The sequence below is a fragment of the Peromyscus maniculatus genome, chromosome 21 (assembly GCF_049852395.1).
Source record: "Peromyscus maniculatus bairdii isolate BWxNUB_F1_BW_parent chromosome 21, HU_Pman_BW_mat_3.1, whole genome shotgun sequence".
NCBI lineage: Eukaryota > Metazoa > Chordata > Mammalia > Rodentia > Cricetidae > Peromyscus > Peromyscus maniculatus.
In genome coordinates, this window is record NC_134872.1 from 13,562,324 (window position 1) to 13,587,219 (window position 24,896).

The following is a 24,896-nucleotide window of genomic DNA, read 5'->3' on the forward strand; positions in this document are numbered from 1 at the left end:
GGACGGCTTCATAGGTGTACTAATATTATGTCGGTTCAGAATGAATCAACTTGCAAAATCATTTGTAGGACACTTCGAGACGTGACAGGATCAGGTTCAGCGTCAGGCTGGGTGGGGTTTGGCTTTCGTTAGGAGTCACAAAGTAGCTAACATTTCCCAGATGTGGTGCCTGGTGTTGCAGCAGGCAGGTGATTCCCAAAGCCCGGGAAGCAGAAGTCGTACTCATTCCCCAGAGAAGGAAGAGAACTGGGGTTGGCAGTCTCCTTCCAGCCCCGGGAAACTGTGGTCCCGAACCTGCTCCAGAGTGAGCATGTCACAGCTGGTGCTGTCAGCCCAAGCAAGCAGTAGGCGCTGCTGTCAACTGTCTCCAGGGCAGGCAAGGCTCCCCAAGACGCTCCGGTGCAAATGGATGAACTGTTGTTATAAGGAAGACAAGGATGAAATATAAAAAAGCTGTTGAAAACAAAAAAATGTCCTTGGTGACCATTAATTCTTGACTTTTAGAACATCAGGAGTGACGCAAGTGTCCCCAGGGAATAAAACCTCCCACGCCGATTTCATTTCTTGCTGACATGTGTCCTGATTTTCGTTTTAATGGCTTCTTTCCTGTTCAAATAAATATTCCACCCTAAATTTCCAAAGGAAGGTGTAAACTGGAGGTTGGGAGAGGTTTTCAGAGTAGGATTCTGTTCTGAGCTAGCCTAGTGTGCATGTTTTAGGCATGGGGAAGGTGTGTATGTGTGTGTGTGTGTGTGTGTGTGTGTGTGTGTGTGTGTGTGTGTGTGTGTGTGTGTCCATTTCTGCTGCTCCTTGGCTGCCTCAAAGGCATATCCCTGCATTTGAAATTCTTCCGTGACAGCCTCAAAAGCTTTCTAGTCAGACTGAACTTCCTGAATGGGCAGGGGAGAAGATTTCTGAAAAAGTCTGCTACATTTAAGAGTTCCCTGTCCAGGGCTGGGGGTGTGACTCAGAAGTAGAATGTGTGGGCTTAGCATGTGTGAAGCCCCCGGGCCCCCCCCCCTCCCTCTGTTATTTATCAGACAGAGCAGAACTGGGGCCATCCTGGCTCGAAAGCCTTCAGCACAGGGCCTTTGGCCTACAGAGGAGTCTGGGGTATGGATGGATGCTACACTGATAGTGAACTGGGAGACTCCAGCAGGAGGGAGGCCTGCACAGGCCAGCAAAGGGAGGGAGCGTGATGAGCGAGTGAGTCGGTGTGTGTGGTTACTGAAATCTCCAGGCAGAGACTGAAGAGCCTGCAGCCAGCACAGACAAGAGGCAACTGGCCCCAGAGATCATTTCTGAACCAGAATCCGAGGGCTATGCTGAGCCCCAGGGCTGAGCTGGCTGCCACGGCAAAGGCGGGCTAGAGAGAATGTGGCTCCAGAGGATGGAAACAAAGAACCAACATCAAAGGTGGGCCCTACACCCATTTACGCCTCAGGAGGCTGAATTTCTGGTGGTGATTCCCAGGGCCTTGTCCTCCTCTCCTATTTCCCCCACCCAAGGGGCCAGCTTCATGCCTGGGGCTGGGTGGGTGCTGGGTGGGTGCAGGGTGGGTGTGAATGCTTACCCACATTTGTGTTCATCGCTAGCTGCTAGAGGATTATTTACTTTCTACCACAGAGACTATGGGTCAGGCCGCAAACCCCTCCTGATGCCCGTTGCATGCCCAGGCCTGGGCTAAAACCCCAGGGGCACAGTTCATGGCCCAGGGCCAGGAAGGACTTACCATCTAAAGGCAAAATGATTATGAAATAGCAAGAACACATCAAAAAATAACCTGACAGGCATTACCTAATAATACTATTTCTCTCCTACTTGAAGTCACTCTCTTAAAGACATCTCTTTCAAAATCACAGCCCTGTCAGCCCAAGCCCCCTGTCTCCACCCCCTGCCAGGAGCTTTCCCTGACAGCTCTGAGTTGGGTTCCGCCCCTGACAATCAGCCTGCTTTTCAAACAGTCAAGGCTCCTTTCCTCTGGCAGGTTAGAAATAGCTGTGGTGCCCACACCTGGCCTCCCCTCACAGTGACTGCCTCCGAGAGTCCTCCCACCCTCGGGTGGAGGGGCCCCTCTCGTGGGTCTCGGTCCCTGGGAAACCTTCCCTGGTGAAAACGGTCCCACAGCTTCCCGGGAGCTACCCACTGAGGACCTGTGGACACCCACGCCACAGGAAGGAAAAGGAGGCGGGCTCTGTGTGTTGGTTTCCCAAAGGCTGTGGGCTCGGGAGCCAGGCTGTCCTTCCAGAGCGTCCTGTGGTCTCAGTCCAGGAAGATGGCAGGCGCAGTGAGCCTGGCTCGCTGGTGGACATCTCTCTCTACCATACCCCAGAGCTGTCTGCCTTCTGAGCATCACCATCTTTTTTTTGTTAATCTCCCTTCCTTCCTGAATTCCATCTGAGTCCATTGCTGCCCCCACCTCTGCCTTCCATGAGACTTTTTTTACATCAGAAAAGCAAAGCTTAGTTCCTTAAGCTTCCTCTCTAGTCCCAGTCTGGTGCAACAGGCCCGGAAGATCCCTGGTGGGTCACTGGTATTCAGTCCACGTTGGAAGGCCAAAGAACTGGATTCGGACGTCCACAGTACCCGGTGGTGGCAGCAGTGATGGACATACTTGCTCTAAAAGAATAAATGAGGACAGGAAGCCAGAGGCATACATGGCTTTTTTCTTGCACCTCCGTCTAACTGGCCACCCTCTGGGAGGTTCTCATGGACAGAGTGGGTTTCCTTACTTCAGTCAATCGTCTCTGGAAATGCCCTCACAGACCTGCCTAGAGGTTTGTCTCCTAGATGACTCTAATCACCGCCAAGTTGACTCATCAGTGCTCAGGAAAAAAAACAAAAACACAAAACAAGACAAAAAAAAAAAAACAAAAACCTAAGTTATTTTGAAGGGCTCCTTTACACTCTGTGGTTACAGTTCCTTGGCTTTTCCAAGTCCTACATGGCTTCTTGCAGCCATGCTCTCTATTTCTAGTGCTTCTGCTTAGGCTTTTCTCACATCTTCCTGCAGCCATTGCTGCAGACCAGGAGTCCTCACTGCCAGTCATTAACCCTGCTGCTTCTCATATTAATCAGCTGCTATGAAACAGTCCAAGTACTGACTACATAGATAACTATTCATACCCCTAACTCCCCATTGCATTGTAAGGAACCCCCAATTAGATGAGCTTGTCTTAATGAAGTATTGTAATTTGTTGCCTACTACTGTATATTAAATATGTGTCTTAGCCAAAAGCAACTTGGGGAAGAAAAGCTTTATTTGGCTGAGACTCCCCTATCACTATTCATTATCTAAAGAATGAAGGGCAGGAACTCAAACATGGCAGGAACCTGGAGGCCGGAACTGATGCAGAGGCCATGGAGGGGTGCTGCTTACTGGCTTGCTCCTCATGGCTTGCTCAGCCTGCTTTCTTAGAGCACCAGGACCACCAACCCAGGGATAGCACCACCCACAGTGGTCTGGTCTCCCCCCCATCAATCACTAATTTAGAAAATGCCCTACAGGCTTGCCCAGAGCTCTGTTTCATGGAGGCACTTTCTAGGTTGAGGTTCCATCTTCTCAGATGACTCTAGCTTGTGTCAGGTTGACATAAAATAAGTACAATATACATAGAAAGAATGTTTACTAGGGCTGGAGAGATGGCTCAGTGGTTAAGAGCACTGACTGCTCTTCTAGAGGTCCTGAGTTCAATTCCCAGCAACCACATGGTGGCTCACAACCATCTGTAATGAGATCTGGTGCCCTCTTCTGGTGTGCAGGCATACATGCAGACAGAACACTATACATAATAAAGAAATCTTTAAAAAGTGTTTACTAAATGGATAAATAAATACCCAGGACCAAGCTATGCAGAAGAGGGGATATGAAATATGACATACGAAGGAAATACAGGACACTCACTGTCCTCTGGGAACTTACACTCTTATTGGAGAGACAAGATGAGGATGACAATGTGTTACATACACAGAGACGCAGACTCTAAATGCCAGAGGAACTCAGAGAAGACCGAGATGAGTGCAAGAGGGAACTGGTGGAGACTCCACAGAGGAGAAGTGATCCATTCTCCAAGAGTGAGTGGAATCTGAGAGATCAGCCTCTAAAAGGTAGGATGCTTCAGATGGAAACAGCACAGTACAAAATGCCAAGGGTGTGTACTGACCTAAGGAGAAAGGAGGTTGGCCTAATGGGAACGGAAGATTATATTGGGGGATCAACCTGGAATTTGAGAGGTGGCCAGATAACAAACAACTTTCCCTAAAAGTCAGAAAAAAGTGAACTTTCCCCAAATAAGAAAGCAATAACTTTTTTTGCATATTATAACACATCAAATTAATACATATGAAAAAGAATACAAAAACTTTAACTTATAAAAACAACCACAATACAACAACGATTAGATGTAGAAACAGCTAGAATGTCCCTTATCCAAAATGCTTGGGACTAGAAGTATTTCAAGTTTGAAATTTCTAATTTTTTTTTTTTAATCCAAAGAGAAAAGTGATCTTGGAGTATTTTCCCAGACTCCAGTAGTTGAAAATCTCTAAGGCAGAAAGTCTGTGATCTGACATGTTTCCAAGTATGAAATTTCCTGATTCCTGTTGCCCTGTTGTCTTGGATTGCAGATTTGTAGATTAGAGATCTCCAACATGGACTATTTCCCTTTTTAATGCATAAGGAAAATTTGCACAGAACCGTTAAATAAATAAAGTCACACAGCTACCCACGAACCCCTGGGGCGCTAAGAAATGCAGACACTGGTGATTGAACCAAAGAGAAAGGTGCACGCGATTCTGGGACACTGTGGCCACTGAGGATTGAATCCAGGGCTTTGGGTTAGACAAGTGCTCTACCCCCGACCTACACCCCTGGCCTTTATTTTTGTTTTTGAGACGGGTCTTGCTAGGTTTCCTAGGCTGAATTTCCATTCCTCACGTAGCCCAGGTTGGCTTTGAACTCACAGCCCTTCTTCTACCTCAGCCTCCCAAATAACTGCGGCTACTTGCCCATGCCACCAGTTAACTACAAACCGTTTGTTTAACAATCAATGTGTCTGACGTTACGACAAATATAGGACCGCGATGGGAGTCTTCAGTAGGAAAATTAACTGGAGGACGAAGTCAAAGAGGAGCCATTGCTTCCCGAGCGAATGCAGCCTCCCAGGTAACACAACGGTGCAGACAGGATGCAGTGAGGAGGTCGACCACGCTAGACACAGGGAGCGCTAGGAAGGGACAGCATGTAGGATGCTTCAAAGGCAGAGTGACAGCACCAGGTTGAAAGGAAGAACAAAGAAAATGACTGTGGTTTTTGAATGTGGGAAAGTCAAGAAGTGTATCGTAGGAGGAAGACAAATTCATTTTCAAGTACACCGGGTTAAATATGAACTCTATTCCAGGAGAATATAATAGGCCTCGATATGGGAAGATTCAGAAATGAGTCTTTTAAAACTGTCAGCTGGTTGAGTTGTATATAAAGAAAAAAAAAACTTGAAAATACTTTAATTACACCTTGTGCCAATTGGATGGTATTTTTCTATATTTTTACTTTCTTCTTACTGCCTCCTAATCTCTGTTAGCAATTCTGATTTACATATGCCTTTCTACAGAAAAGAGATATGCTCATAAAGTAACATGCAAGTTTTTATCCAAGTTTAAACATGCAAGAATTTATCCAAGAGTGATTCCCAAAATGCATTTTGGCTTTTCTGGAACTTTGAGTTGTTTTACAGTTGACCTACAGTCAAACAAGAAATCCAGTTCTAAGGCCTGTGACATGGCTCAGTGGCTAAAGGTACTTGCCACCAAGCCTGAGTACCTGAGTTTGAGCACACGTGCGCGCGCGTGTACACACACACACACACACACACACACACACTAAACAAACAAACAAATAAATATTAACAAAATATAGAGTTCAGTCTTGGGGCATCAGAAGTCATCCCCAGGGCTCAGGTTGGCTGGGTGATATTTCTAAGCCTGGAAGCTGACCTTCTGTACCATTAGAGGATTCCCATGGCCAATCCCCAGGAGTCTGGAAGAGGTGGTCAGGAGTTCTCACACAATGGTGGGTGGGTGCAGTGGCTATGGGACCGGGGTCCCTACCTGTGATGAGGGCATGAGTAAGTGTGGGACATAGGGTCCTCATGCAGGCCACCTGGGTGGGTGGAATTAGTGGGGAAGGTCTGGGGTCCCAATATGGAGAGGAAGGGCCTGCCAGGAGGTAAGGGATATGTGGTCCTGAGGCAGGCCATGGGATGCAAGGGTGGCATTAGCAGTGTGACTCTGGTGTCCCTTGCCTGGAGAGAAGGGGCCAAAGGGGAAATGGAGGAGGTTCAGGACATGTGCTCCCCAGTAGGGGTTGGGGGAGCACAAGGCAAGAGATCCTCAAGCAAGCACAGGGTGGGTGGAGTTGGTAGTTCGAGTCTAGGGTCCCTTCCAGGAGAGGGGATCCGAAGGGTGGAGCACGGGGGTGGGTGTGGTTGGTGGCAGGAGGCTCGGGTCCTTACCTGTTGATGGGACACTAGGTAGGGTCCTTACCTGTTGATGGGACACTAGGTAGGGTCCTTACCTGTTGATGGGACACTAGGAGCAGTAAGGTGGAGGACTTGACAGCCAGGCAGGGCTGTAAACAGCACAAGCTCTCCAAGTGAATTTGTCACAGCCCTGCGTCTCTGCTTCTTCCTGGACTATGGCGGTCAGTGCTGGCTATAGTACTTACACTTGCTAGCTCTCTGCTTTGGATTGTCATCATCACAGACAGGAGCCAGCCCTGCCACCCTGCCTCTCCCATTCCTTCTCAAGTTGTTCCCCTAAGCAATTCTAATACAGCAACAACAAAATGCATGAGTGTACGCAATGCTACTGAACTCTATCCCTGAAAATGGTTAAAACGGTAGATTTTATGAAATGTACTTCTGTATCTACACAAACCCAAACTATGTCAATGGACAAAGGGGTAAAAAAAGAAACAGAATAGCATAGATTGGGCTTTTAAACCACAGAAATGTATTCCTCAGAGTTCCACAAGCTTGAAAATCTAAGATCTTTAATCAGACGAGATCCGGCGCGTTCAGGGTGGTATGGCCGTAGATGTAAAACTAAGATCTAATGGTCAGTGCCCATTCCCTGGTTGAGGGATGAGGCTTTTTGTCCTCTTATGGCATAAGCAGCCTCCGTATGACTTCTTTTGTAAGGGTACTAATGTCGCTGGAGTCTCAGCCACCTAGACTTAGCCACTCAGCTCCCAAAGATAAGTGGGTAGCGAAGTCAATGATAAAACAAGAAAAAGAAGCCGGGCGGTGGTGGTGCACACCTTTAATCCCAGCACTCGGGAGGCAGAACCAGGCGGATCTCTGTGAGTTCGAGGCCAGCCTGGTCTACCAAGTGAGTTCCAGGAAAGGCGCAAAGCTACACAAAGAAACCCTGTCTTGGAAAAAAAAAAAAAACACACAAGAAAAAGAAGTTTAATTTGAAGGTAGCCACCCTGGGAGGACAAGCAGGTGACGGCAGTGGCTTTCTGGTGACATGGGAGGGAAGGGACAAAGGCAAGACTGGAGGGATTTCCCTTGGCTCATAGAGTCCCACAGTATGGAGGAATGCATCTCTGAGGCAAGTTTCGTGTGGTGCCAAAGAGATTTCTGCTACTTCAGAGCTAATTTCCATTGGGTTTGCCTGGGGTTTATTGACCTGAACCAGCCGGTGGTCCTTCAATGAGAGAGTGGACCAGGGGTTTTGGAGATAGGAAAGCTGGGGTCAAGAGGTTTCGCACAAGCTGTGCCTTGTGCTGAAAAAGTTTATTGAGAAATACAGCATTGTATAGACTGTTTGCAGAGGGGAAATGGGCCATAGTCAACAGAAAGCTAAACAAACAAGGTTGGCCAATAAAACACAGGGTACCTCAGACACAACTGCCTTAGGACTGATAACTCCAGTCTCTTCAGGGGGAAAGCCGGGTTCCCAGAAGGGGAAAGCCGGGTTCCCAGAAGCCGAAACCTTAATGCCTTTGATGCCCTGGCTCCACCCCCAAGCTGGACCCTGCCACATCTGCATCACGGCCAAGCATTCTCTTTGTCTTTTCGACAGGGCCTCTGAGAAAGCCTTGGAGGGGCCTGGCTCACAATAGTTTATCTCTCAGATATATAATCCCAGAATTTCAGATAAGAGGAAGGAAAGAGCAATTTAGAGGACGGGTCAGAGAGATACAAAATGGAACTAGGTTAAGCACTGGGTCCCTTTCAGTTCTCCTCCGTCAAATTTCCACTCCATTTCTGTGAGATGGGGCAGACTTTTATCTCCTTCGTTAACTGCTAGTTGCTGATGGGGGCGGTGTGAGGAATGGAATTTAGGAACGGAAGACTCTCACAGGCTAAGAAAACTGTTTCTTTTGTCCTTTCTGTGCAGTGTAGTAGAAACATCTCCAGCCAGGTGACTAGCAAGCAAACCAGCACTAATGAGGAAGAGAAAAGGGGAATGATACCCCGAGCATCGGATATTCCCACTGAGCCCAGGACCTCAAGAATGCCAGGCAAATGCATTGCCACTGAGCTATATTCCCCAGTGAGAGGTAGTCCCATTTATGTAGAACTTTTAAAGCCAAAAGGGTTTATCTCCAAGGCATCTGTGACAGCAGTGTCTGCCCATGTCTTCACAGCTTCAGTTGTTTTCCGGAAAAAAAAAATTAGGAATATAAATACAACATTCTGTTTAACAGCAGCACATGTACTCCTTTGGGCTGCAGTCAAAATGTATAAGGCCATCTGATAATAATAGTGATGATGGTGATGGTGATGATGGTGGTGGTGGTGATTATGGTGATGATGGTGATGGTGATGGTGATGATGGTGTGTATGTGTGTGCGTGCATGAATGTACATGAGTACAGATCCCTATCTATCTGTTCATATCTGGAGGCTAACAGTCAACACTGAGTGTCTTCCTCTGTCACTCTCCACCTTTGAGACAAAGCTGTCACTGAACCTATCACTAATTGGATAGACCAGCTAGCCAGCGAACCCAAGGGATGCTCCATTCTCCACCTTCTGTTCTGTGATGGCTGGTGCACTGCCCTCAGCTTTCCACATGGGTGCTCAGGATCTGGACTCAGCCCCGCATGCTGGCCAGCTCCACAGCCATCGGTTTTATGAGACTGAGACAGTTGATGAGAAGTGAGCAGGTGTTAAGCATCGCCAAAGCACGGTTGAAACCAGTTAAACATTATCTAGTGTTAATAATAAATTCATTAAGTTTATATTGTAACTACTCCTGATATTTATTTTTCTGTAAATGAGGAAAGGCACTGGGTATGGGGCAGTTGATTCTTTAATTAGCTATTCTATTATTAGCAGGATTCTCTCTGCCCCGGCTGCTATTAAGAAAAGGGATATCAATTTAATGGCTAGTCAAAATTATCCTCAGTCACATTCTTATCCTCCAAAAATACCCAACGACCAGAAGGACTTTATAATCCAATTACCCTACCTGGGTTCATGGCCCCGAGTTACGGGTTACTGTATTGCTTGCTTCGAGCCTTGTTGTGTTGTTAATCTATTTTTGGTTTGGGGTTTTCATTAGTTCCTGAGCAGATGAGTGTCTTTGTATCCAGGTCAATGCAACAAGGCATGTGCACATCTCACAGGGTGGGAGTTAGTCTCCAAGACCCTCAGTCACGGAGAAAGGGGCACCACATTGGTCACAAAGATATAAGAAATGGGTCTAGGGCAGTGGTTCTCAACTTTCCTAACGCTGCACCCCTTTAATACAGCTCCTCACGTTGTGGTGACCCCCAACAAAAATACAATTGTTTTTGTTGCTACTTCATAACTGTAATTTTGCTACTGTTGCGAATCATAATGTAAATATCTGATATGCAGGAGATCTGATGTGTGACCCCTGCAAAAGGGTCGTTTGACCTCTAAAGAGGTTGTGACCCACAGGTTAGGAACTGGTGGTCTAGGGGCTCAAGGAAACGACCAAATGATCCTAAGTATTTGTTTTAGTTGACTTTCCGATGCCGTGATAAAACACCACTCAGGGAGGCAAGCATCCACTTCCACGTCACGGTCCATGGTGGAAGTGAGGAGAGGCTGTCAAGGAACGCTTTCTCCTCGTGGCTTGCTCAGCCTGCTTTTTTATACAAACTCAGGACCACCTTCCCAGGGTGGCACCACCCACAATGGGCTGGACCCTCCCACGTCAATCACCAACAAGAAAATGCCCCACAGGCTTGCCCACAGGTCAACCTTGAGGGAGCATTTTCTCAATGGATGTTATCTCCTTCTAAATGACTCTAGGTTTGTATCAAGTTGACAAAACAAACAAACAAACAAGCTAACATGGTATTTCAGCAAGGCCAAACGGTTTACTTCTACAGAAGGTTGCCTAGCTGTGCCAAATTAAGCAAGCCGGCCATCAAGCAAGCAGTTTATTCCTGTGCCTGGCTCTCACTGGTTGGAGGTTGGTCTCATCTTCTTACCCAACTGATTAACTTAAATTGGTGCAGTTGATAAGAGAATGCAACCTTGACTAACAGAATGCAACCTTGAGTATAGAATGCTTCCTTGACTAACAGAATGCAACCTTGAGTATAGAATTGTACCTAGAGTTTTTCTGCCTTGCCCACAGTCAGGACAAATCTTTGTCTCCCTCCAGCCCCACAGCCGCTCAGACCCAACCAAGTAAACACAGAGACTTATATTGCTTTAAACCGCATGGCCGTGGCAGGCATCTTACTAACTGTTCTTATAGCTTAAATTAATCCATTTCTACAAATCTATACCCTGACACGTGGCTCGTGGCTTACCAGCATCTTTTCATGCTGCTTGTCAGGGTGGCGACTGGCTGAGTTCTTCTGCCTTCCTGTCCTTTTATTTCTCCTCTCTGTTAGTCCCGCCTATACTTCCTGCCTAGCCACGGGCCAATCAGTGTTTTATTCATTGACCAATCAGAGCAACTTGACATACAGACCATCCCCCAGCACAGCCAAGTGCAGACCATCTCAGAAACCTGCACTCAGGCTTATGGTCCTAATCATCCTCTATGCAGACCTGCTGGGTAAAGCCACGAGGAACCCGAGAACTGACTCCCACAGGACATACAGAACATCCCACAGCATAGAATACAAACTTAAGCACATGTACTGAGTTCAGGAAAATGCTGACTCAGCAGAGATTCTTGCCAAATGACATTGTATTAGTTAGGGTTCTCTATAATAAGAGAACTTATAGAATGAATCACTTTATATATAGAGAGAAAGGAGATTTATTAGAATGACTTACAGGCTGTGGTCCAGTTAATCCAATGATGGCTTCCTATGAACAGAAGGTCCAAGAATCCAGTAGTTGTTCAGTCCATGAGGCTGAATGTCTCAACTGGGCTTCAGTACTCCCCAAAAGCCTGAAGAAGTAGGTTCTAATGCTGGTAAAGGAACGGACTTGCTAGCCGAGAGGAGAGCAGGCAACGAGCTAAAGCTTCTATCTTCTATGTCCTATATAGGCTTCTGGCATGGCTGAGATCAGAGGTATGTCTTCCTGCCTCAAAGATCAGGATTAGGCGGCGAGAGAGAGGAGGGATTTCATGAGCAAGAATTGTTGAGACCATGAGTGGAAAAAGCACAGGGAGGAATAGCCAAACTAGCGGAAACACATGAACTATGAACCAATAGCTGAGGAGCCCCCAACTGGATCAGGCCCTCTGGATAAGTGAGGCAGACACATTGTATCCAATTGATGCCGGCAAACATCCTGAAGAGTCCTGACTACCCGGAGTGGCCATGTGGCCAGATGCCTGACAGCTGAAGAAACAGATTCCAAGTTTCAGAGCAGTCAGGCCAGGAAGAAGAAGGGCAATGGGAGTCGGGAAATGGAAGAGAAGGCAGAGAATCGAGCCTATTGGAAGGATAAAAAGTTGGCATTTGTCACTGAAAGAGTTCCAGTGAGCTGTTACGTTCCCACAGCCAAAGGTTTCAAAGAGCCGGGCGGTGGTGGCGTACGCCTTTAATCCCAGCACTCGGGAGGCAGAGCCAGGCGGATCTCTGTGAGTTCGAGGCCAGCCTGGTCTACAGAGCGAGATCTAGGACAGACACCAAAACTACACAGAGAAACCCTGTCTCGAAAAAACAAAAACAAAACAAAACAAAAGGTTTCAAAGAACCCAGACTGAGAGCTGTAACACAGACCCTGCCAAGGGCGGGAGGCACAAGGACTGTAACACTAGAGGATGCTGTTTGCAGCGGTTTTAGCCTGCTGACCCCCTCTGCTCGCTGTTGCCAGTGAAATGCCAGGGAAAGGAAATCTACCAGTCCAGCACGGAAAGAGCTTCTTACCTGTCCATAATGTCAAACATGGTGGAACCAAAAAAACACTCGGCCAGCTAGTGGTTGACAGGACTCCCTTTGGAGTTTGTGTGGTCTCACGGATTTGGAGAATGGTGATACTTCAGGTCTTATTAAAAGAAGCCACTGTGTTTAAAACTTCTACTTGTAATTCTCAGCCACCTCTTTGTTATTTGGCCTTCTATGGTCTGGCTTAAAATTTCAGTTAATACACCTTGCCCACAGTGAGAGACTTGATGAATACAGTTAGCTCTAGGAAGCGCAAAGTTTGGGGGTACCAAGACACTTCCCTGAGAATTTACCTCCCATTGAAAGGAAGGGCCCTACTTCTTAAAAATCCCACTCTTGGGTTCAGTTTTCAAATATTCAGGACGGGAAAGAGTCAATTCCAAATCTCAGAAGACCCAAACATGTTTTACCTGCTGCTGACTTACTGGCTTGGGTGGTAATGTGGTTTCATTTACAACGCCTGGATCAACTCACGATAGCAACCTCTTCATGCCTGAGGACAGCCTCCAAGAGTTTATATACCTCCTAAATGTTTTTATGTCTTTATTATTTAGGGATTGGAGCCCTGTCTTTCTTTATATGGCTCCATGGTATGGACCATCAGAAATAATATTTTGAATCAATATAAATGTTAGTTCATTTCTCTTTTGAAGGTTCCAGAGTTTAGGTGAGAACTATCTCTCACCTAACTATCAGTCTCTCTCTCTCTCTCTCTCTCTCTCTCTCTCTCTCTCTCTCTCTCTCTCATTCATTCAATCATTTATTTATTTATTTATTTATTTATTTATTTATTTATTTATTTATTTATGGTTTTTCGAGACAGGGTTTCTCTGTGTAGCTTTGCACCTTTCCTGGATCTCACTCTGTAGACCAGGTTAGCCTCGAACTCACAAAGATCCGCCTGCCTCTGCCTCTCGAGTGCTGGGATTAAAGGTGTGTGCTACCATCACCAGGCTGATTCAGTCTCTTGAGCAAATATATCTAGTATCTATGCAGAAGGTTGGATCCAATGACCTCTGCACAGTCACTATTTCATAGCCAGTATTGTGTCTTTTGAGGTCTAGAAAGTCATTTCTGGATGGTCTGTCAGATCTGATTTAGGGGCTGGGGGATCGGCATCAGGTACTTGTACATAATTCTGGTGTGGGACCAGAGACTTGGCGCTTGCAGGCAGGCGTTAGAGTGGTGGGGATTTAAATCTAATGTTGTTTAAAGAGATACATTGGGGTTGCCAAATTGTATGGTCTGATGTCTACCTAGCCTCCTAGCAGTCAGCCAGTATCTGCCCTTTTGTTCCATCAGGATTCAAGACATACTATTATACAAATATGGTGATTCGTTGCTCAAATACAATACCTTCAGCTCCTTTTAGCAACTCATAACTGGCTGCCAATGCCAGGACGTTCATCCGGGAGGGCCATTGACTGTTTGTGTGATCTAATTATATTGAATCATAAACTCTGGGTGAGACGATCTCTCCTAGTCACTGCCAGGAACTCCAGCAGTTCCCTCTTGTTAATGCAGACACCGTCTAAATGGGTTTTACAGGGCAAGAGTGGACATTAATTGATCTTTGAGAGCTTTAAAAGCGGTTTGATGTTCCGTGATCCAGATTGGGCACTCCAGATCTGTTCCTAATTAGAGCCTTTGTTTCAAGCCTGTAATTATGTACCCGTATTCACAGCAGTCCTAACTAGCTACTGGAGGGTCTTAGGCTCTTGGACGCTAGCATTGCCTGTTTTCAGTGAGCTTCTAGGCTCGCCTTGCTGTGATTGAAACCCCAGGTAAGCCGCTCATCCCTTACAAATGCGTGCTTGAGGGGACTTAATATTTTAGATCTATATTCAGTGAGGGGTTTAAAAGTTGGGATAGTATTTCCCAGGGAAAATTCTTAAGTCAAACTGGTAATTAGCAAGTTGCGGTGGGTCAGGGTCACAGATGGTGAAAGAATTCGTCCAAGTTCAATAGAGTAAATTAAGTTTCCCGAGCACATAGCAATAAGGGCAATGACAGAAAAGTGGCCCGCTTGTAGATGGGTTTAATTTAAGAGCAATCATCTTTTTGGTGTGAATATCCCCTCCCCCGTAATTCCCACCATGCAAATGAAGGCAGGCCCGATCGGCCAATGTGTGACTCTGGTGAGGGATGGATTTCCAGGGCTACAGCTCTGTGGTACTAGCTTACGGTTAATTTAATTGTCCATGCTCAGTCATGTGACCCTCTCCTCATGCTTTGTACACACAGGAACCAGTATTTTCTTTCGTGGTGTCATTGGGAGCGCTCCCTGGACCAGGCTGTACTGTGGAAAGTCCTTAATAGGCACCCCTTTCTTTTTTGGGCTCTCCATCATGGTTTTCTTTCTACACAAGTGATCTGCATGTTCTAGTAGAGTTTCCTGTTTTAATTGTAACATTTAAAGACCATTAACCAGTATGTCTCAAAAAAAAAAAAAAAAATGGTGGGCAAGTTTCTAAATACCCAGAGAAGAATTTTCCAGAAGTATTGGAAGGTGGGTTTTTTTAAATTTTACCTTGAGGAGTGAAAGGTCTGTTCATTTGAACTAATTGTGGGGGGGGGGGGGGAGAGGGGCGGGACAGCGCAGTGTCAAGAGCACTGGCTGCTCTTCCAGAGGACCTGAGTTCTATTTCCCCAGCATCTGTAAGGCGGCTCACCACCACCTGTGACTCCAGTCCCAGGGGATCCAATGTCCTCTCTGGCCTCTGCAGATACTGCACACAAGTAATGCACAGAGACACACAAGCAAGCAAAACACCCGTACACACATCAAAATGAAGGGGAAAATTGAGAGTAATTTAGGTTCATGTTTAAGTGGCGTGCCAAAGAGGGCACCTTTTTCATCAAGCACAGTGCAAACTATTTGAATTTTGGAGGCAAACCTTTTTAAAACCTTTTATTTTATTTTATTTTATTTCATTTTTATGGGAGCAGGGGGCCACCTATACCACTGCCTGCCTGTGGAGGGTCAGAACATAACTTTGTGGAGTGAGTTCTCTCCTTCCACCTTTATGTAGGTTCTGGGGATCGAACACAGGTCATCTGGTTTGTCAGCAAGCACCTTTCCCTACTGAGCCATCTCAGCAACCCCAGACAAGGCATTTACTAGGAAGTAAAGGTTAGGCACAGTAGGGTGAATATCTTCAGCAATTTTGTTAAGTTCAAGTCTAGAAGAAGCCAAATATTCTTCAGATACAGTTTTTCTTGTGTGCTTGGTTTTTTAAGTAATATTTTTATTAATTCATTGAGAATTTTTTTTTTTTTAGACAGGGTTTCTCTGTGTACCCCCTGGCTGTCCTAGAACTCGCTCTGTAGACCATGCATGACGGCAACATTTTAAGTTTTAATTACTATGCTTTAGAGATCCATGAAACAAAAATGTCTCTGATTTGCAAGCCCATTGCCCGAGGACAGATAGTTCCTGAAATGCTGGAGGCTATTGTTTATGGGAGATAACGAGTCGCTTGTTTTCACTCCCCTAAACAAGTTTGTTTGACCCATCTGTACCAAATGTGCCTGATCACATGTGGGCAGGTATGTAGGCAGGAAATATGTCAGGACATTTGCCTATCCTGACTGGACCTGATGGGAAATGCAATAAATTGTGGGTTTTCCTTCTTAAACCCTTGCCATACTTGATTCTGGGCCATTTTCTGGGAACCTGGGTATGGACCTGGCCAGAACCCATCTACCTGGCTAATATTTAATTAAAACTCACTTCAAATTTGGCTTTAAATTGTGGTAATGGTCTTATTCTCGATCAGTGGGATTAACACAAGCTGGCCTCGAACTCAGAGACCCACCTACCTCTGTCTCCCGAGTGCTGAGATTAAAGGCGTGCGCCACCACCGCCCAGCGAAACTTCTTTTATTATTGAAAAAAAAGTTAATACAATGTATTTTATTGTGATTTTCCCTTCCCCAAATTCCTCCAGATGCTCTCCACCTCCCTACTCACTCAACTTTATGTATTAAAAAACCCAAAAAAAAACCAAAAACAACAACAAAACAAGACACACAAAAAACCCACAAAAATTAAAAAAAAAAAAAAAACTAAGCAAAAAAGCAAAAGACCGATAAGACCAAATTAAAAGGAAAAAAAAAAAAAAAAGTCCAAACAAAGCAAAGTGAAACAGTAAGTCCACAAACATACCACTGAGTTCATCCCGTATTGGCCAATGCTCCCTCACTGGCACAGGAAATGACTTTCCCAACAGAACATTGATAGGGCAGGCGCCAAGACTGACAATTAATAAACGGGACCTCATAAAGCGGGAAAGCTTCCGTAATGCAATGGGAGAAGATCTTTACCAGTTCTACATCTGAGAAAGGGTTAGTATCTAAAATACGTAAACAACTAAACAAACAAACAAAACCCCTGAGCAGCAAGAAAACAGAGAACCCAACTGGAAAATGGGGCGCAGAGGTAAGCGGAGGGTTCTCAAAGGATGAAACGTTCATGTGAGAAACAAATGCTCGACATCTTTAGCCCTTAGGGAAACACAAATCACAACTGCTTTGAGAGGTCATCTTACCCCAATCAGGATGGTCAGAATCAATCCATTAAATGACTGTGTGTATGTTGACTTCCGTGTCAAAATCAGGTGTCCATTGGTGTGTGAGCTTACGACCGCCTTTAATTAGATCCCATTGATTAACCTACTTGTTTTTATGACATTCCCACGCTGTTTTTATTACTGTAACTTGAAATCTGGGTTAGTGATACCCCCGATGGGTTATTATTGTTATTCAGTATTGTTTTTTTTTTGTTTTGTTTTGTTTTTTTGAGACAGGGTTTCTCTGTGTAGCTTTGTGCCTTTCCTGGAGCTCACTCTGTAGACCAGGCTGGCCTCGAACTCCCAGAGATCCGCTTGGCTCTGCCTCCCAAGTGCTGGGATTAAAGGCGTGCGCCACCACTGACCGGCCTGTTATTCAGTATTGTTTTAGCCATGCTGGTTGTGTGTGTTTCCATATGAATGAAAATGTTTTGTTTGTCATTTTGGTGAGGAATTACATTGGAATTTTGATGAGGATCGCATCAATCTGCAGATTGCTTTTTGTTTGTGGCCCTTCCACAAAGTTAATCCTACTAACTCATGAGCATGGGAGATCCTTCCATCTGCAATTTCTTCCTTAGATGTCTTAGAGTTTTTATTATACAAGTTTCTCACCTGCTTGATTAGAGTCATACAAGGATTTTTTTTTTGAGGCTACTGTGAAAGGTATTGTCTCCCTAATCTTTTCCTCTATATGTTTGACATTTGTATATAGGATGGTTACTGATTTTTGTCTGTTCATTTTGTATCCTGTTACTTTGCTGAAGTATGGGAGATTCTTGTTGATTTTTTTTTAGGGTCTTTTGTGTTTAAAATCATACGATTTATTGATTCTTTTCCTATTTGTATATTAGTATCCCCTTGATCTCCTTCAGTTGTCTTATGGTTCTAGCTAAGACTTCACCTACTTAATATTGGATAGGTATGGAGAGAGTGGACAACCTTGTCTTATTATTGATTTTGGTAAAAATACTTTGAGTTTCTCTCCATTTAGGTTGATTCTTGCAGTGGGCTTGCTGTAGATTGCCTTTATGATGTTGAGGTATGTCCCTTGTATCCCTTGTCTCACCAAGACTTTTATCATGGAGGGGTCTGGATTTTGTCAGACCTTTTCTGCATCTCATGAGATGATCTTGTGTTTTTTGTCTTTTAGACTATTTATGTGAAGTATTACAAGTATTGATTTACATATGTTGAACCATCCCTACATCTCTGGGATGATGAAGCCAACTTGATCATGGTGGATAATATTTTTGATGTGCTCTTAAATTCTGTTTGCAAACATGTTATGTTTTTTTAATATTTATTTCTTTATTATGTATACAGTGTTCTGTTTGCATGTATCCCTGTAGGCCAGAAGAGGGAGCCAGATCTCATTTCAGATGGTTGTGAGCCACCATATGGGTGCTGGGAATTGAACTCAGGACCTCTGGAAGAACAGCCAGAGTTCTTAACCTCTGAGCCATCTCTCCAGCCCTGTTATGATTTTTTTTTTGCATCTATGTTCATAATATTGGTCCTCTCAAAAGCAGTGCTGACTGGAGGTGTGACAAAATGGTGTTCTGTTAGATTACCTCGCCCCCCCCCCCAACTAAGATGCTGAGCGTCTCCAACTGCTTGCTTGCTTGCTTGCTTTATTTGTTTGTTTATTCATCTACCTATTACTTTTTATGTTGCCATGCCTGTGATGCATTAAGACTCGAGTCTGTTGTCAGCCTAACAATCAATCGAAGAAGAAAATTTTTGACTTCATACTGTTTTCCCAACAGGGATAATGATGCAGTTAGACATTGTCACAGATTAGTCTCAAGTCTCTGATCTCACCTGTGGGTGCCCTAGGTGCCAGTCAGTAGGGATAAGGTTAATGGACATGGATTCTAGAGGTGTTGTGGTCACAGATCTTGGTTGACTGAGTCAGGAGGAGTCAGATTTCAGGATAGCCTGGGCTAAATAACAAGAGATCTTGTCTCAAATAAAAACAGAAAAGGATATGAGTGCCTCCTCGAAAGATTATATATAACTTGGGTTTTAAAGTTCAGGGGAGGCTGATACCAGCAAAAAGTTCATCTGTTAACGTAACTGCCCAGAGTTGAAACAGAAATGGGAACAGGAAAAATACAAATATTTGACATAGTTCTAACATCTTTTGCTCTTCTGTGGGTGAGTTCTCCAATTTGAATCACAAGCTTGGCATGGTGGCACGTGCCTTTAATCCCAGGACTTGGAAGGCAGAGGCAGGCAGATCTCTTTGAGTTCAAGGATGGTTTGGTCTACATAGCCAGGGAGACCCTGTCTCAAAACAAAACAAAACAAAACAAAACAACAACAAAAAACTTTTGAATCATCACCTTTTTTAGATCAAATGCTATAACACACCCATTTTTCTTTATAAGAACATTTACTGTGTTTATGTATGTATGCATATATTGTATTTTAAGTTTTAATTGACACAATAGAATAGTGCATATATGTGGGGCACCAGGTGATACTTTGGTGCACGTGTGTATTACATAATGTTCAACTCAGGGCAAAGCTATTTCTGTTTTTATTCACTACTTCTTGGTAATAAAAATATTGGAGTTAAGTACAAAGAGTAAAAGGAAGGGGTCTCTTACTGAAGAAGGGTTAGAACCCAGGCAAGGACAGGGCTCTGGGGAGCAGAAGAAGAGACAAGAGGTAGGGATCTCACTGTGGACCGAAGAGGAGGTGCCACTGAGTGAGACAAGGACACACAGGGAGTTGAGGAGCAATGTCCGCCATACCCTCGGCCCACTTGAGAGTCTCGCCAGGCAAACAGATGCGCGTGCTCCTCTGGGTCTGTGTATTTCTACAGCTGTGACTCAAGAGCTGCTTATCTTCCCTGCAAGAGATTCTTTGGACTGAACCCAATGGGAGTCCAGGCTTTGGGAGAGTCTCATCGGAGCAGATGGGCCGGGGCAGCCAGCTTGTTGCCTTTGGCTGAGAGCACCATCCTGGAAGTGGACGTCTTGTGAGTAAGCCCCAGCAAGCTGGGCCATAGGCCTGAGTCAGGCAGCCTGCTTCTAGAAGTTTCCCCCTCTTCTCTCCTTCCTGTGCTTGTGAGAGCTTAGTGCTTTGGAGTTCCTTGGAGTCTTCACGAGTGCATGGCGTGCAGGCTCAGGGACCTGGGTTCTGGTTGCTCTGCAGTTGCTGATTTCCCCAGGCTCTTGCTCCCTTGTGGCCAAACTGTTCTTCCCTGGGCCACAGTGTTGTCCACTATAAGGCTGTTTATAATAAATTACATAATCCCTCTGGATTCTTTCAATGGTCTCTGGTGTGTGTGTGCTATTATTGTCCGACTTCACAGATGAGAAGGGAGGATTTAGATTTTTCAAACCCTAACTGTCTGTCCCCTTAGACCTTGACCTTATCTGGCATGGTGAGGTACATCTGTAATCCCTGCTATTCAGAGGCTTAGGCAGAGGACCACATGAGCCCAGAGTTCAACACCAACTTGGAGAACCTAGCAGGACCGTGTTCCAGGTTGTTTTTTTCTCATCATTTACTTACTTATTGGAGGAGGGAGGGGTGCTTGCTCCACAGGGCTCAGACGGAGGTCCCAGCATAGCTGATGGACTGGTTCCCATCTTTTATCGTGTAGGTCTCAGAGATCCATCTCCGACGGTCAGGCTTTGTGCTAAGCACTTATCATACGCTTTCTCTGCTTTATTTTGGTCCTAGAATTTGGTGCCCCTTAATAAGCTACATATATTACTTTCCCCTCTGCTCTCTAGCCCACAAGACAAAGGTTCCAGTCGGAAAGGTCTTTGTTGTTTAATCATTGTGTCCCCCAAGGCCTAGAATTATGTATGACTCAAATAATGGTTGAATTAAAACAATGATTGAATGAATTCTCGGTAGGAGTGTAAATTGGTATAGATTCTATGGAAGTCCATTCAACAGTTGTAACACCTGACACAACCTAACTTTGGACCTTGCACCATGTAACTACGAATTCATCCCATCCATGAAAGTTCATGCTTATGCATAAGATCATAAGTGAGTGGATATTTACTACTTCTGGTAAAAGACTAGAAGCAATCAGCTTGTTCATAAATACGGGGAACATCAAAGAAGTCCCTAGGTTCTTAAGTGGATTCTAGATAGGGTGAGAAAAAAGATGTAAATGTAAATGTGCTGTTAACATACCATCTAAGAGGCACATTATTAAGTCAGAAAAAAGGAGCAAAGAACAGCGTAGCACTTCTTTCTATTTGCATTAAAATAAAAATATATGATAGATTTTAAGAGGTATTTGCTCTATCCAGACTATTTTCAGAAGACAAGAAAAAATAGTTGTCTTTAGAGGAGGCCAGAAGTTCTCAGTTGGGGTAGGACTATATTAATATTACAGTATGTTTCATGGCAGAGTGGGGTGGCAATACCTTCTATCATAAATCTTGAGCAAAGACAGGAGCATCATGAATTTTGGGAGGAGGGGTTAGGCTGTATAACCAGATGTCATGTCAAAAAAATCAAAGCAAACCACATAAAAAACAAACAAATACAAAACAACAAAAGATATGTTCATGAACCACATGACTGACACATCGAAAGTGTAAACATCAATGCTTTTTAGTATATTACACTAGTTTTTAACATTATGATAGTTTAGATATAACAAACCTATCTATTTTACCCTTTCAAAATGTAAGTTTGAGTGGCATTAATTAAAATCATGATATCATGCAAACATGTCTTCAGTAGTCAAAACTTTTTCATACCCTCTGTAAGCAATTATTATGTGGCATTATGAAGTGTTTTACTTCTAAAAATTATGTACTGACATTAGGTTTTTTTGTAAATATTTTTTAAAAGAACATAGCAGGTTTAGAAAGTGTTTAGAAAATGAGCCTAAGGTCTCACTGCTCCTATTTCATAGCAGTCAACATCAAGTTTATTATAAAACATAAATTCTTACAGAGCATCAATTTTTGGCCATACTTCTGAACATTCAGCGGAATGTCTGGGATCATCTAATGCCCCCATTTTATAAGTTACAAAACCAGCTCTTGGGAGGTGGATGCCTGAATTCAGGAAGCATACCATTAAGCAGGCCTCCCAATCCAAGGGATTCAGAGCCAGTCATCAGGAGAAGTTTTGTTCCCTGACAGAAAGTGGGGCTCACATTGCTCCCTGCAGCCTGGACTTAGTCACCTCTGGTCTGGGCTATCCCCTACAAGTCCCAAGGACCTGCTGGGTCTAGTAGTCGAGAATAGGACTTTTCATCCTGATGTCCTTGCTCATGTTTATCTATCTAAAACCATGCAGTAAACTTCCAGGGACATTTTCTTTTCTTTTTTTTCTTTTTTTCTTTTTTTTTGGTTTTTCGAGACAGGGTTTCTCTGTGTAGCTTTGCGTCTTTCCTGGAACTCGCTTTGGAGACCAGGCTGGCCTCGAACTCACAGAGATCCACCTGGCTCTGCCTCCCGAGTGCTGGGATTAAAGGCGTGCGCCACCACCGCCTGGCTCCAGGGACATTTTCTAAGAAAATCTTTTTGGCTGCCGTTCTAAACCCAAATTTCTATGTATGATGAACCTTTCATGTATAGGGTGAATTCATAGTTACACATTACAAGGTCTAGGGTAGGTCAGGTGTTACCATTGTTGAATGGACCCAGGTTGGGTTCCCAGCACTCATATAGTTCTTAACTTATAAACATGGGTGTTTGGAACACAAAAGTTGCAATCACAGAACGGTATGATTTTTTTTTTTTTTGAGACAGAGTTTCACTATGTGTCCCTGGCTGTCTAAGTAGACCAGGCGACCTTGAACTCACAGAGATCCACCTGCCTCTGCCTCCAGCATGCTGGGATTAAATGTGTACAGCCTCTTGCCCCACCCAGTATAAAATGTTTTATTGCCATGACAAATTATGAGTCTCTCTGCACACTAGCGTAAGCTCTAGGGGGAGATGCTTGATCCATGTAGTACATCGCCAATGGGCTGGTGGTTGCTTGGTTTAGATGTGCCAGTGGAGGAAGGTTGATGAGAGAAACTGGATTCAGATGTGTTTCTCTCTGCCTCCTAAGACTGATCATAGACTTAGAAATTGATGGAGACTGTAGCTATTCCTCGTTCACTGAGGACACATAAGTCTCCCCTCATTGTAGCCTGGCATCAACTACATCTTCACCTAATGACTGAATACAGCTCATCTTTTCTTTCTCCCTTCCAAGTCCAGCAAACTGGACGCTGCATGAACACAGCTTCCTGACTCACCATGGTGTCTCTAGCATCAAGCCAGGCTTATGGTGGACTGAAGGATCAGAGGAACAAACACAAGGCTTATGTTATACGTGAGGAAGTCGAGGTCAAAGAAAGCTGGCTTTTAGGAGAAATAGTTGGGTGAGAAGCCAGGGTGCCCCACCCTGGCCCAGGCTGCATTCATCCTGTGTTCCTCTGCTTCTTCTCCGGATTGGTTAAGTCTTGTCTAGGGACTGGAGAGACAGCTCCGCAGTGAAGAGCCTTGTCTGTTCTTCCAGGGTACACAAGTTGGATTCCCAGCGCTCACGTGTCAGCTTATGATTATCTGTAACCCAAGTTCCAGGGCATCTGATGCCCTCTTCTGGCCTCCACAGGCACTGCATGCACATAGTGAATATAAACAGGCAGGCAGAACACCCACCCACACCCATAAAATAAAAATAAATAAATGGTTTTAAAAATCTGGGAGCCTAGTCCAACCCCTTCATTTTACAATCAAGGAAGTGAGGCCTAGAAAGAAGGACGTACCCAAGGTCACAGAGAGAGGCCTGTCAGAGCCCAGCCTGGTACCTCGTCTCCTGCCTCCCAGGCCAGCTCCTTCTTTGTAAAAGCCTAGAAAAAACAAAGCTGCCCTGGCCTCTTGCCAAGGCCCCGCAGGAGGTCCCACAGCCAAGAAGCTCTCAGGGTTCCTCTCTATTCTTAGCCTGAACTCTCAGTGACTCTGTTCTTCAGCCCTTCCTTCCTCTTCCCTTTACACTTGGTTTGTGTGATTTGTGTTTTAATAAGTGGGACTACGTGTAGGAAACGGGCTTCAGCCAGGCCCGCTGCAGAGGCCCAGAAAGAATAACCGTGCGACAAGGGGGCCTGAGAAAATAATTGGCTTCCTTCCCTCTCAAGTGATCCCCAAGTGTCCAGGGGCTGCTGTGTCTGTCGCCGGTCACGACTGCCAACAAGGCTAGACTGCCCACAAGGGGGGTGAAATCACCAGAAACAAGTTGCAAAGAGGATGGGCCGCTGGTGTTGGCCACGGAAGCCTCATTTTGATACAGACAAAACCGAATTCTTCCCAAACTGAACATCTGCTTCCATTTTGCTCCTCAAGTCTTCATCAGCGAGGGAGCCCATGTCTGGCACAATTCTCACCTCCCAAAACCAGCTTCTTTCTCTATTTGTCCAGACACCTACTCTGTCCAAACACAGGGCCAAAAGGAATTTAAGCTGCCACTGACCTCCGATGACTGAAAGGACAAACAGAAGAGAGGAAAGAAGAGATGGCACCAGTGTGCAAAATGACCAACGAGAACCGCTCTGTCACATTCAGATGAGATTTCTCTGGGCAAGAAGTCACAGAAAAGTCATTAACCTTTTGAGCCGGGTCTTGTGGATTTGAGGTTTATTGCTGCACCACGTGTTACCCTCCATTGGGTGTCACTGTCTATCACCACACAACAAATTACTTTAATATTTGTGACCTCAGACAGCAAACATGTATTATCCAGCTGTTTCCGTGGTTCAGGATCAGGTACAGGAATTGGCTGCCTCTGGTTGAGAGTGTCTCACGGGGTCACAGCTGAGCTCTCAGCCTAAAGGTTAACTGTGGTTGAAGGGAATCCAATGTCAAGTTCACTAAAGTGGTGCTTTGTAGGTCTTGGTTCCCCCAAGACAGGACTCTATACAGGAGTGCTCTAAAACTTGATTAGGGTGAGGGAAACAGTTGAATGACCAGGATAGAAGCCCTGGGTCTTTGCCTACCTCATCTCG